Genomic DNA, 13,023 nt, shown 5'->3' on the forward strand with positions numbered 1-13,023 from the left:
TGACTTTGAAGTTTAGTTCCACTTTGTTTGTCCCTGATCCCATTTAACACCTTTTGAAGTTTTCTCTCATTTTTCCTCATTGATCAGTGACTGACAATAAAAAAGCAATATGTAAAAATAAAAAATTATACATGGGGGATTTATATTTACTTATCTATGTATTTCTCTATATATTTGTATATAAAAATATCTTTGTGTATATATAAATATGTATGTGTATATATGAATATATATGTGTATATATTAATATATGGGTGTTTTAAGTGAGGCTTTAAAGAGTTCCTACTGCCTGCCTAAAAATAAGAAGATGTTTAGGGAAAATGCAAAATTAAAATTTCTTGTGACAGTAAAGTTATGTTTATTTAACCTATTTCTTGTGCTGGCTTTCAAGTCTTATCCTGAAGAAAATGTTTTGCCAATGCTTTATCATATTTTCACAACTTGGACTTTAAAAAAAATGATCATCCCTGAGCTATTTTTTTTTTCAGATCTTCAGAAACTTTAAATAGCATTTTCTGCCTTCATCACTAAACCAGTTAAGCACTATCTGAATAAATGTGTGAGCAGAAATATCTCATTTCGTTCAAGCTTTTAAACTCTCCTTGTCAACAAATGATTTCAGCATCTCTGCAGTGTACTGTCACTTCTCTGCCATCTGTCATCCGTCACTTTTCGTCTCTTTTTCCCCAAGGAGAAATGTCAATCGCTGATTTATATTTCATGTTTTCCTTTACGAAAGAAAATCCTGTTAGGATACAAATGAATTTTGTAGCCCTTACTCAGCTTCTCAGAGGATATTAATTGTTCTTTTCCAGGCACTTTGTAATTCTTTCTTACTGACATATTCTGGTTTTCTCCCTTTTTTTATAATTTTATTTTAGTAAGCCCTACCTTCTGTTCATTTGAAAGTAAGGAAAGCATAAACAAGTTTCAGCAAAAGTACTAATTGTTTGTTGATACTGCCAGGAAGATGTGGAATCAAAGGTCTGTGGATCCTCTAAATTAGAGGAGACAAACATTATTTTAATTCCTCATGTCTAGGACAGCCTCAGACTCACAAGGTTTGCTTTTGGAAAAAATATTTTAAATGGCAAACCATTTCCAATCAGCTCTCACACACTCTGAGATGGCACATGGGCAGACCAGAACAGCTGATGTGTTCAGACAGAGACAGAATTAATATTCCTTTTTGATTTTCAGTCTAAGAAAGAAGGGAGGGAAGAGTTGGTTTGGCTGCTGTATATTTAAATTGATCCATTTACATCCATAAAAATCCACTGTGTGTCCAATCTCTTCATATTAGAATAAGTAGGAAAATGCTCGTTTTCTACACATGGAAAACCATTGTTAATTTTGAACCAGAGCACCTCCTGTTTAGCAGGTTTGGGCTCAAAAAGTGTGGTGGTGGTGTTTGACCTTCCCTTCTCCTTGGATGCTCCTGATGAGCTTCCATTAGCTGGCTCAGAGCCCTGTGGGACAAGCAGTGACAAAGGAAAAGACACCAGGACAAGGTGCCAGAGGGAAGCACCACAGGGGAGAGGCAGAGAGAGCCCAAATCCAGAGGAAGGGTTGGAAACCTCTCTGAAACTCTCCAGGCTTTTACTGCCTTGGGATTGTGTGCAGTGGAGGAATCTCAGATGCAGGCAGTGCTTTTCCAACAAGGGCAGCCCACTGCAGTGACCATGGAGAAAAAGCCAGGCTGGTGGTGGCCTGTGGAGGACTTTTCCCTTTTAGGGGTGTAGGGCAGAGTTTGGAAGCCGCCAGAAATTTTGGTTCCAGTTTGTGCTACACTCTCAAAGGAAGATTTACACTTCTGGGAGAAGAAAGTTTTGGACACAGCTGGTAAAGAACCCAATTTGAAAATTGGAATAGTTGCCATGTGTTTATTTCTTCTCCATCTGCTTTTGATCACTTCTCTCCAGCTCTGGAGAGTCTTCAGCTAATGGGTAGGATTTTCACTTTAGCTTAGAAAAGCTGATGGTTTCAAGACTTAATTAAAAGTAGCGCTTGCAATGATTTATGAATTGCACAGGGAGGTACCCACACCAAACTACAGCTGTAGGGGAAATGGTGCTGCCCCAGCTTTGGGAAGAGCCCTGACTTGGATCAGCAGCTCTGGTTGTGGCTACAAGCTGAAATGGACATTCAGGAGTGATTATTTACAGCCCCTCTCCCCTGCCTCACATTCCCACCTTTCTTGAAAAACACTGATTTATCTTCTGTTTAAATGCCATAAGGAGAAGCTCAGTCCCTGGGGAAGCAAACCAGGAGTTCTGGTAGCTTCCAGCTGGGTACCTATGGTGGGATTTACTGGGAAAGGGTCACCCAAGGCCCCGTGCCTCTCACAGCCCTTCCATGAGCGTTTTTCCATTAAACCAGGATTACTGTGGTGAATTGTGCAATTGGATTTTCGAGCCAAACGTCCTCAGTAGAAAAGGGCACGATGCAAAGCTAAATAACAGATGAATGATTTCAACAGAAAAATGTAACACATTGCCCAGAGGAGCCTGGTGATGTCATTTACCTCATTTTCCCCATGCCTGAGATGATGTGCTGCTTCCAGCTAAAGGTGAAAGTCTGCTCACCCCTCCGCATCCCTGTGCACTACAAATTAAATCCAGATGAGGCTGACTTTGATTTAAACACCCTTGCAGGAGGAACATCGGCGAGCTAATTAAACTTGCAGCAGTTCACCTTTGTGAGAGCTTAATTAGCTGATATACTGCCTTCTCTATATTTATCTTGTGTTTCTTGCAGAGATGTGTGTGGAGAGGGGGGTTGATTTGTGGGTTGTGTAACCACGAGTGTGCAGAAGCTCCTCAGTTCATCTCCCTGGAATGCTGGGGTGGTGTTGGATCAATGGTTAATTCTTTCTTTTTTCACATGGAGCCTGAATATCGAAGGTCCCTGAGTGTTTCCAGAGGCACAAACCATAATTTTAAACTGAGTTGCACCATGAGATGTGTCAATCACTCCCAGTGCTTGAATTGCTGGTGCATGGCCAGAGCCTTGTGCATCACCCCTGCTGGTGTTTGGATCAAAAAACTCCCACTTTGATGAATGGTCTTTGCTTCCAAAGCACGTCCTCTGTACTTAAAATAAAGTACAAAAGCCACTGAAATCCCACCTCAGCCCTCTGCACAGCACATGCCTTGCAGCAACTTTCCTTCTTGACTGGATTTCTCGGGCTGTTAAACTTCTTCTCTCCTTCTCTCCCTCCCCTCAGTTCTTTCTCACGTGGGGATGTGGTTGCTGGTTTTCAGTGCAGATGGGGCAGGTGCTACCAATGCATCAGTTCAATGAAAATCTCAAGAAAAAGCTTAAATTCATGAGGTTTTAAAGAGGATTTGTTTTCATGTTTGATTTGTTTGTGAATTACCAATTTCCTTTTTTACATCTGCTGAAAATACAAGGTTTACAAATTCACGTTTAAAATAATATAAAATGTAGGATGTTTCATGGCTCCACAATTAGTAGTTTTAAAGTAAAGGCATTCACAAGCTTTGTGAAGGTTGGGTTTAGTGGCTTTTCTTCACGTGTAAAATCTTTTATGCAGGAATCACTAAAATCCTACAAAATCCCGCCTTGGTAGCCCAGGCTAAACCCAGCAACTCAGCCTTACCTTCTCTCTTTGGATGGTTTGAGAGCTCACATCCCAAACAACTGAACATCATTAAATCTGCAGCTGCTGCCACTGCTGGACTTTTACTCTCTGCACCCAGAAACTTTCCCCTCGTCCTGAGAGCCCGGTGTGACCAGTGGCTCCATTGACAACAGCTCACACAGCCCAGGGTGCAAACAATATCTCAATTCATCAGTGTAACTCCAAATAGTGTAGAAATAACAGATATCTATTAAGGCCAGGTCACCTTTCATACATATCCTGAGAAAAGTCACTGTGCTCCCCTGCAATATTTAAAAAAGTATGTAAAAGTCAGGTAAGTTGCACAGAGCACTGCAATCCTGGAAAAGAACTGCTTTAAAAGTACTTATATCACTGCCTTCCCTCAAAAACTGCCAGGGCTCTTGGAGAATACCTGGGAGCAGTCCATAATAGGGCAATAAATATTCATCAGGGCTTTGGTAGATGGCTTTGGAGGACTTCTAATTAGCTCTAATTACGCTTACAAAGCGTCCCTTGCGCACATTTAACTAGTTCAGACTTTTCTGCTTGTCAGTTCTTTCCTCCCCTGAAGGGCAGCTCTGGGCTCTGCTCACACCTGGCATTGGCACACACAGCCAGGAGGAGGATCCAGGGGAAGGAGGTGGGAATTTAAAAAGGGAAACTTCGAGGACTGTCCTGCCTGAGGTGCCAAACCTGAGAAATGCAGGGAAATCCAGCCTCTTCCCAGCACTGAGGGGAGCGAGGCTGGCACCTTCAGGGTGCAGAGCACAGCCTGAAAATATGGATCCTTGTGGAAATCTTTGCCCTGCTTGGGACAACATCGTATTTTCCCAAGAACTAAGTGTGCCAGGAGTGATGGTGGCCACTATTTGATGTGTGGCTGGTGATTTGGTGGCAGCAGCAGCCCAGCTCTCCAGGAGGTGCTGTCAGCCCAACCTTCCCAAGGGCCCTACCCTCATCCACCCTGCGAGGGATGCCCGTAGCCAGTCGAGGGCCATCTCTAGCCTTGGCTGCCTTAAACACTCAGAATCCTCATGGGAGATGGAGTATAAATTTAAATTTAAATTTTTGGTGCTCTTTTTCCCTAAATGTGGCATCTGAGGGGTGAGGCCAGCCTTGGCAGGGCTGGATCGTGTGATGTGGATAAAGGAAAAGGATGTGCAGAGTTCTGAGCTCCCACTTTGGGACCAGCACTGCTGGCCCCCTTGAATTCCACCAACACAGACATCTTTGCAGGGACCATTTTGCAGGAATCCACTTTCCCATTTAATCGATTTTCATGGCTGACAGCTGCATTATTTGTGTAAAGATGTTTACATCTTGGATAATCACCAAGAAATTGAAGCGCTGACTAGAGTGAACCATCCCCTCAAACATTTGGGGAATTGCTCGTAATCAGTTGTTGCTATGACTCTGGACACATTTCCCTGTATCCTAGCAATGATTGTCTCTGACTGAAGCTTTGGCTGCTACATTTGGGATCCTGATGGGAATATTCCGACTGTCAGCCCCCTGCCTGCCCTTGTGCCGTCTCTTTCACGATCTCCTGCCCTGCTCCACAAAGCTGGAAACTCGCCTCAGGCAACGTCATTCCTTTCCACACAGCAATTTACACCTTGCTGAAATGAATGGGGTATTAGAATAACATCACTTCAGCCCGGGACCTGACTGGATTTTTAATAAACCGTGGTGTGATGGGAGCTTAGGAGTCACCGGCCACAACAGAGAGGAGCCACTCGCTGCCTTCCAAACCACTGTCAGCAAATTCCCCCTCAAAAGCCTCATTGACTTCTGACTGCATAATTTATACATTTGTGTTTTCCTTCTGAGAACAGAGAACCGAACAATGGCGGTGCGTTGAAGCGAGTATCCCTCAATGAAACACTTTCATGAATTCCAAAGCACCTTCACTCGCAGGAGGGAAAAAATAACCAAATCTCAGCAATAAAAAAATATTGCTGTTGTGTGGGTCGTCAAATCTAGAAAGTTTTTCACACTTCCATAAAACAGCATATTCAGAGGAGAAGAGGCCATGATGAGATGGGACCAGAGGTTTGGCTTTCTCAGCTCGTTTCACCCCTGGAATTCTGCAGCAGAGTCACTGGCAGAGGCTGAATGCTGATGCCAGGGAAAGGGATGAGGTTCAGGGCTGCCAGGTCTTGGGGTTACACCACAGAGCTTGTGATGTCTCACCAACAGCCTCAGACACTGCAGGGAAATAAATATCTGACAAACTCTGTTTTTTTCCCTTCTTACAGCCATAAAAAATCTTAGTGAGGAAGTGAAGTGTATGATCTCTGTAGGATGGGGGTAGGAAGGATTGCAAAGAACCTCATACCCATGTTTAGTCCTATGGTTTTAAAGAAAAAACTCCTGCTCTTTGGACTATGACTCATGTTTGTGGGCGCTTTTTTATGTTAAGTGGTCAGCACTTTCTTCCTCACACAAAGCAAGGCTCAGCTCGATGATTTGAGTGTTCATTAAGGATTGAGATGAGAAATGTCTCTCCATCAGAAGAGAGATGCCTCACAGGAGCCTCTTCTGCTGCAGGTGTTTGAATACATGGAGCACAATGGCTCTTCAGCCCTGCAGCACAGCCTTTGTATTTGCTATTACAGTTGATTGATTTTTCACTCTGTGCTGTGTGGAGCTGTCTGATTTCCATTTACAATCTCCATTGTTAAAGGAATTTATGGGTTATAGGAGATATGTTGCATGTTATATGATGTATATCCTAAGCCATAGGATCAAACTCAACTGCTGCCACATAGGAACAGCTCTTTATCCAATAAAATTTTCATCCCACAAAATGGACATAACCAGTGATTTCAATGTTGTCCTGTTCCAAGAACCTGGCTTGATTCCCCTGCCATTAACAGGAGCATGAGTGAGAATATTTGAGAATTGCAAATATTCTATTATAAGCACTTTCTGGATAGGCAGAGGGAATAATTTTTTTCCATGCCCGTCTTTTCTTCCTTTACACAAATTTAACTTCTTGCTGCAACCCACAAATTAGTCAGCTCCTGTCTGACTGCAGTAAAATGCTTTCAGCAGGTATACAAGAAAAATAATGTTACCACTGGCCTTGCTACTAACAGGGGGTTTTGTTATTTCCTGCTCATTTATCCACACTTGTTTTTGTGTGAAATAGTCTGGGGAGTCCTTTTTTAATTTCTCTCCTAGACTATAATGGCAAAATTTGAAAGAATAGAAAATTTTACTCCTGATGGTGTGGATAGTCCTGAGGACTCCCAGGAAAGTAAGTTATGTTGTGGTTTTGGAGATGGGTTAGAAAAAGAAATATTTGAGTGTCCATGTTTCCAAACTTCTATCCCCAGCTCATTCTGTGTAATTTGGTTGCATTTCCATCCTCACAGATGAAAGGAGCAGGTTGATCTTGTTCTTTGGGTGTGGGTAATCCCACACAAGAGTTTTGAACCCGTGGAGCAGGAGATTGCTCAGACCAAGGGTTGTGTTCCCCAAGGGAAGGAGCCATTTGATTTCTGAACCCAGAGGCCAGAGCTGGGAATGGGTTTTTATTCCTCCAAATTCCATTCAGAGCTGAATGTGTGATCTGTAACCAGTTTCCAGTTGGAAACATGCTACAGGAGATCAAAAGAGGAATATTTCATCCCCTCAGAGAATAAACTTTTATGTGTATTGCTCAGTGTATAAAATATCTTCTTCCTGTTGAACAGTGAAATAAAAATGACATGACTGTTTCCATTTGCCAAGAGCATTTTCAGCCTGAGCCAGCCCAAAGGCCCAACTTGGTATTTTCAAGTGTCAATCAAAGATGCTTTTCCTTCAGCTGGTGCAGGGTCCAACAATGGGACATATGGGACACCAGTCTGTGCCAAAAGAAGAAGAATAGAATCAGGAATAAAATATGTCAAAGTATCTTCATGCTAATTCCAAGCTCTACAGTCATCATGATGGGAGTTGCTGTAGCCATGCCAGCCCAATCATCTTGCTTGGAAAAATTAGAAGCAGTCCAGGTATAAATATCCCTGAACTTTTGGATGTTTAGAGTGGCAGGATGAGGCCTAAAGACATCATGATAAATTGTTTTTGTATAAAAGTGCAAAAAATAACCGAGTTCCTGAATAGCATGAGACTGCTGTGGTTTTCTGACAATACTTTGGTGGGCATGGTCCAGATTTCCAAAGATATCCAGGCACTTGAAATCAAGTGTTTGTGTTCCTCTACTCTGACTGAGCAGTGAGTAGTGCTGTAAATAACTGCTGTGCAAATACAGGTTTGTACACGAATCTGAAGTAAAAGCCAGTGTGTTGTCAACATGCAGGACAAGAAGCTGTAATTTTAGATGAAGACACTATATTTTTGGGGAAATCAGTGGGAAATGGGTGCTTTTTGGAAAAACTTCCTCCTTAATCAACAACATTCTTGTGATCCAGAAAACTGTGGGAGGAACAGATGGCTGATGTTTCTTTTTGTGTGGGCCAGGCAGCAAGAAAAGAATAGAAGCCAGTGTCTTAATGAGCAGAGAGATGTGAGCCTGAAGGTACCAGAAATGTGGGAGGAGGATGCAGACAAATCAGGCTCAACCTTCCTGGCTATCCAAACTCTTTCTCATCTGTTGCACAAAGAGATGTGAAAGGGAAAAAAAGATCTTTGGCCTGAATCCAGACTTAGGGCACCTTTTTCTGGAGCTCTTGGATTGTCCCCTCTCCACCTTCCCAGGTGCACACTGGGGAGAGCATCTACCAGTATGGTGAGTGTGGCCACAGCTTGTCTGCAGCCATAACAGATGACGCTCTGAATCCTCTTTATTATTTCTCTTTTAACTTTGAACATAAACTTTATAGTAGGTATGAAAGGTATCTCAACTGGCTTGATCATAGCTAAACTACCAGACAGCATCTCAGAAACTTCCAGTTCCAAAAAATTCAACAAAAACACCACTTTTCCTTTTCTGTTTGTGCAGCACTTCTGAAGATTCACATCCTAAGATTGTCTGTGAGCTATATATGAATAAATCCAGTAAATAAAGAAATTGATGGAAAAATAAAAGGCTGGAAAAGAACTGCCACTACAACATCTACTGCAGGAAGATTTTGGACAGTGCTTAAGGAAGTCTAAACATGAGAGTGCTTCCATCCCAGCTCTTTCTAAATTAAGAAAGAAAACAAATGCTGTTGAACTCTGGAAATCAGAAATCAGAGTTTCAGGGTTGCTTCCAAAGCTGTGGGAAAGCTGCCCTTATTATTTGCCACACAGGCAAGGCAGGACCCTGGTGCCAATGAGTGTGAGCCAGTTACTACTCAACTATAATAGAGATTTAAGAGCTATCATTTCCTATTGGTTAACCAAGGAAATATTTATGGCCAAAGCTTTGTGCCAAGCACAATATTTATGACCAAGTTTTTACCACTGGCTGCATTTTTTTTTTTTTTTAATGCTGATTTTTGCACAGAGGACACAGATCACATTCACACTGATATGGGCAAGAAAATGAAGGCTGAAGTCATCAAGACAGAGCCTGGAGCAGGGTCTACCTCTGGCAAAGCTCATTTCTGTCTTCACAGCAGCCTTGGTGAGGGCACTTGAGGTGTTTCAGGCTCAGATCACTCTTCTCTCCATGCCTGGCTAAAATATCCTCTGTTCAGGGAGCTGAGGCCTGGTGTGGGAGTTGTTCTAGGTCATGTCTGTGCAGTGGCATCCAGAGCTTCAAATCAGGAACCTCCTGAACTCCACTGATACAAGCAGGGGTGGCTGGAGAAGCTCCCAGCTCCTGCTCTCCATGTGGACGGGCAGGTTCTGTACCTGACCTCCAGAGCCCCAGCTGCTCAGCAGGGTTATGACACTTCCCATCACCAGGCCTGGAGCTCAGGGGAGGTTGTAACTTACTCAGTCACCTCATCCAGCTAATTCCACCCTGTTCTCATGAGGCCTGGCTTTGCCTGTAGCCTGCAGCACCCTCGGACAGGTTTGCACTGGCTGGGAAGTTGTGATGTCTTGCTGGGGCTGACTGGGGAGAGGAAAGGATTTGTCAGTCACTCAACTTCAGATTTCCTCAGTGAGTAAATTGGGCAGTGTTTGCCCTCTGGTGAGGAAGGACAAGAGCCTAATTTAGATCCACAAAGCTGAGCAGTGAAACCAAAGCTATCCTTGGAGAACAAACTTGTCTGGAGAAACATGCTTCAGTTCTCTAATTTAAAAATCCATCTTCATAGATCTTAAGTGAAAGCTGCCTCCCTGCTCTTTATGGGCTCTTTACAATGGAGTCTGGCATTTACAAATAAGATGTAGAGGTTCATCTGATCTGTAACACAAGCCCTTTAGTAGCTGTAGAGCTGGAAATCTTAATGAGGCCATGACTTTCTTCTTTGCTTCATTTCCTCTTTCAGTGTTTGGCTCACTTTGTTTGTTGCTTTGTTTAAGCACAGCCAGAACCGTAAATCCTCCTGTTGCTTCATTAATAAAGAGCCTTATTCAGAAATTCCCAGGATATGCCTGAGTGAGCAACAGGAAGAAGAGAAATCCAGAGAGGAAGAAACGTGTGGATTATTGCGTTTTGTTGGCATGATGAATCACGGGTCGGAGAAGAAGAGAATAAATGTGTTGCTGTGGAGGACAGAAGTGGGAACGAATCTGGAGACAGAAAGAATGAGAGAATTCCCCCTGCTCTCCATCAGCACAGGCTGTTCAGAGGTAAATACAACTGGGTTCTCCCCAGAGCTTCGTTATAGAGTTAATCCTGCAAGGTTCTGAGCTCCCTGAGCTCCCAGCCCAGCAATGCGTGACAACTCCAAGGCAACACAAAAGGTTAATGCATCAGGGCTCTTGTGCTGGGATTGAAATCCTAATGAGCACACAGAGAGGAGGGGGAGATGCTGCATTAACCACACTGCCCTGTTGTGGGGTGTGCCCATCTCTGCTCCAAGCCCCACCGAGCATCTCCTCATGGCTGGAGCCGTGGGGCTGCCCTGGCTCAGCACTGGGGGGACCTTAATGCCTTGGAGTGGCCACCTGGAACAGAGGCTAGACAAGATTAAGAGAGTAAAAGCACATATTTATTAAAGGCCTTCAATAGCTACACCTTGGGCAGCCAAAAGCCTCCAAGAGGGGCTACACCCAACACGGACAATGGTCAGGAGTTTTTCAGACAATTATAAGTTTGGTCCATTTACATATTACAATCCTTCAATTACAGCTTCAGCTAATGAAGTAATATACTCCCAGTTTGCTCCCCCCCCCTCCAATTTACTTTTTGTTTACACTTTTCAGGGCCTGAGACAGTAGGGTGTCCTTGAGTTTCAGGCCCAGAGAGTTGTTTTGTATTCTGAATAAAATGGGAAGGCAGTAACTAACAGACTGTGGAGCTTTAGAGCTCTACACTAAAGAAGTACAGGCTCAGAAAAATATAAAAGCTAAAATCCTAAGGCATCAGCCTGACTGGACAATGTGTGTCTGTGGTGTACCAAGGGCTGGGCTGCCAGGTATTTACTCACTGTGTGCACCTATAGAGGGTCTGGAGGGGAATCACGTGGGAGATGCAGCTTTGGAGCATCTCAGATGTGTTGGCACACCTGGGCTCTCACTGAGAGTGAGGTTTAGCAAAGCCATGGCACTGCAGGGCCTGGTCAGTGCCCTGAGGGTGCTCCAGGAAATAAGGGGATATGGTAGAATTTTGTGGCTGAAATCCATTCCATAGCCAACTTCCAAGAAGGCAAGAAGACTTGGAAAAGCCTGGGCTCCATAATTGTAGTTACTGCTTTGGAAATAATCATTCCTACATTTACAGGCAACATCTCTCCCTCTTCTCCCTGTGCTCATTACAATTTGAATTCTTTTACATTCCTACACTGTTATTTTACCGTTGTTCTTAGTCCCATGCAGGTGTCTCAGCTCCCCTGCATGGCCAGAAGTCTCTTGCAGAGTAAAAAATCTTTGATTTAGTTAAAAATGTCTTTCAAAACCTTCTTTCACTTCAGAAACAAATTGAAATGAATATGAATAAATCAGAGTCACTCTTGAGAAGCCAGCAGTCCCTCACAGGTTTCCCCAGAGGCAGCTAGAGCCTGCTGTGCTCAGAAACAGCCCTGCACGTCCCTCTGCTCTGCTCATTCCAGTGCACATCTCACTGAAAGGAGATCTCTCCCCTTTCACTGTTGCTTTTCTTCCTTCTGCTTTTGCTCCACCTGAAGCCTCTGTTGGTGACAAAGCCATTAGGAACAGGAGAGGGAAATCTTTATCACAGGAATGGACAGACAAGGAAAAAAGTCCTGATCCCCTTTGAATGCAAAGATGGTGTTTCTCAAGCATTCCATTAACCCAGCTGTCCCCCGTGCCAAGCCCAAATGGGCAACAGGTAAGGAGATATTATCATTATAATGTCTCACTCTGGTAGATTTAAACATCCAGATGACATTTTACAAAACAAGCAGAGGTCAAGGGCTGGCTCTGGAGGGCTGGCTGTGACATCCAAGACAAGATCATGGAGAGAAAGCAAATTCAAAGGAAATGTGCAGTCCTAGGATTCCCTGGCAGTGCAGCTGCTTCTGCCTCCTTGAGCAGCTGGTTTTTTTTTGACATTGAATAAGTGATGGCAGGAGAGGTGGCTTAGGCACAATTTATGTGCAGGTACCCACCTCTCAGGGACCTTCCATCTGTTTCTGCCAGAATTGTTATTCTATAGAATAACAATTACTTGAGAAAGGGTAAAAGTAGACAAGAGATTTCCAGGAGTGCAGAATGCAAGAAGGCACAGTCAACACTTACCAGATCCTTGCAGAATCATGGAATTCCACTAAATGGCCCAAAACTGAGCCTGTTATTGGCTTGCCCTTTTTCCAAGGACAAGTCTGAGATTTCAGTGGAGACCTTGGAGAGATGCTGCCTTGTTTCTGTTTTGTTCAGTCTAAAATCTTCAGTAGCTGGGATGTTTGAATCAGCTTTTGTGAACATCTGGATCACCCAAATTACCCACGTCTTTTTCAGACCAAGGAAGATAATAATAATGAGGAGACTCAGAGTGGGGTCCCTGGAAATCAGGCTGGGGTTGCAGCTCTCTACCACAATAAAAAAAAATCATTAAAACCTTTAAATGTCATCTTTTGTTCCAGTCAGAGACCTTTGAACATGTACCAGTGGAAGTCATCGCCTTCCAAATACACACAGGAGCTGATGGAAATTTTGTTATGGCCCAATGATGCAGAAAGAAACTGGCAGTGAGATTTAACAAGGTCACTTCAAGGCACAGAAACCACTGTAAAATATGCTCATTTCCCACATGGCCAGCGAGGTGAGGGATAAATGTTTCACTCATAGGAAATAGTGATTTACAATTAATTTCCAAAGGAAGGAAATCCTTTTTTAATCAAAATAATTTATAGGGTTAATCTAAAGGCAGTGTTTGCTTGCCAGTACGG

Source organism: Parus major, chromosome 20 (assembly GCF_001522545.3).
Source record: "Parus major isolate Abel chromosome 20, Parus_major1.1, whole genome shotgun sequence".
In the NCBI taxonomy this organism is placed as follows: Eukaryota; Metazoa; Chordata; class Aves; order Passeriformes; family Paridae; genus Parus; species Parus major.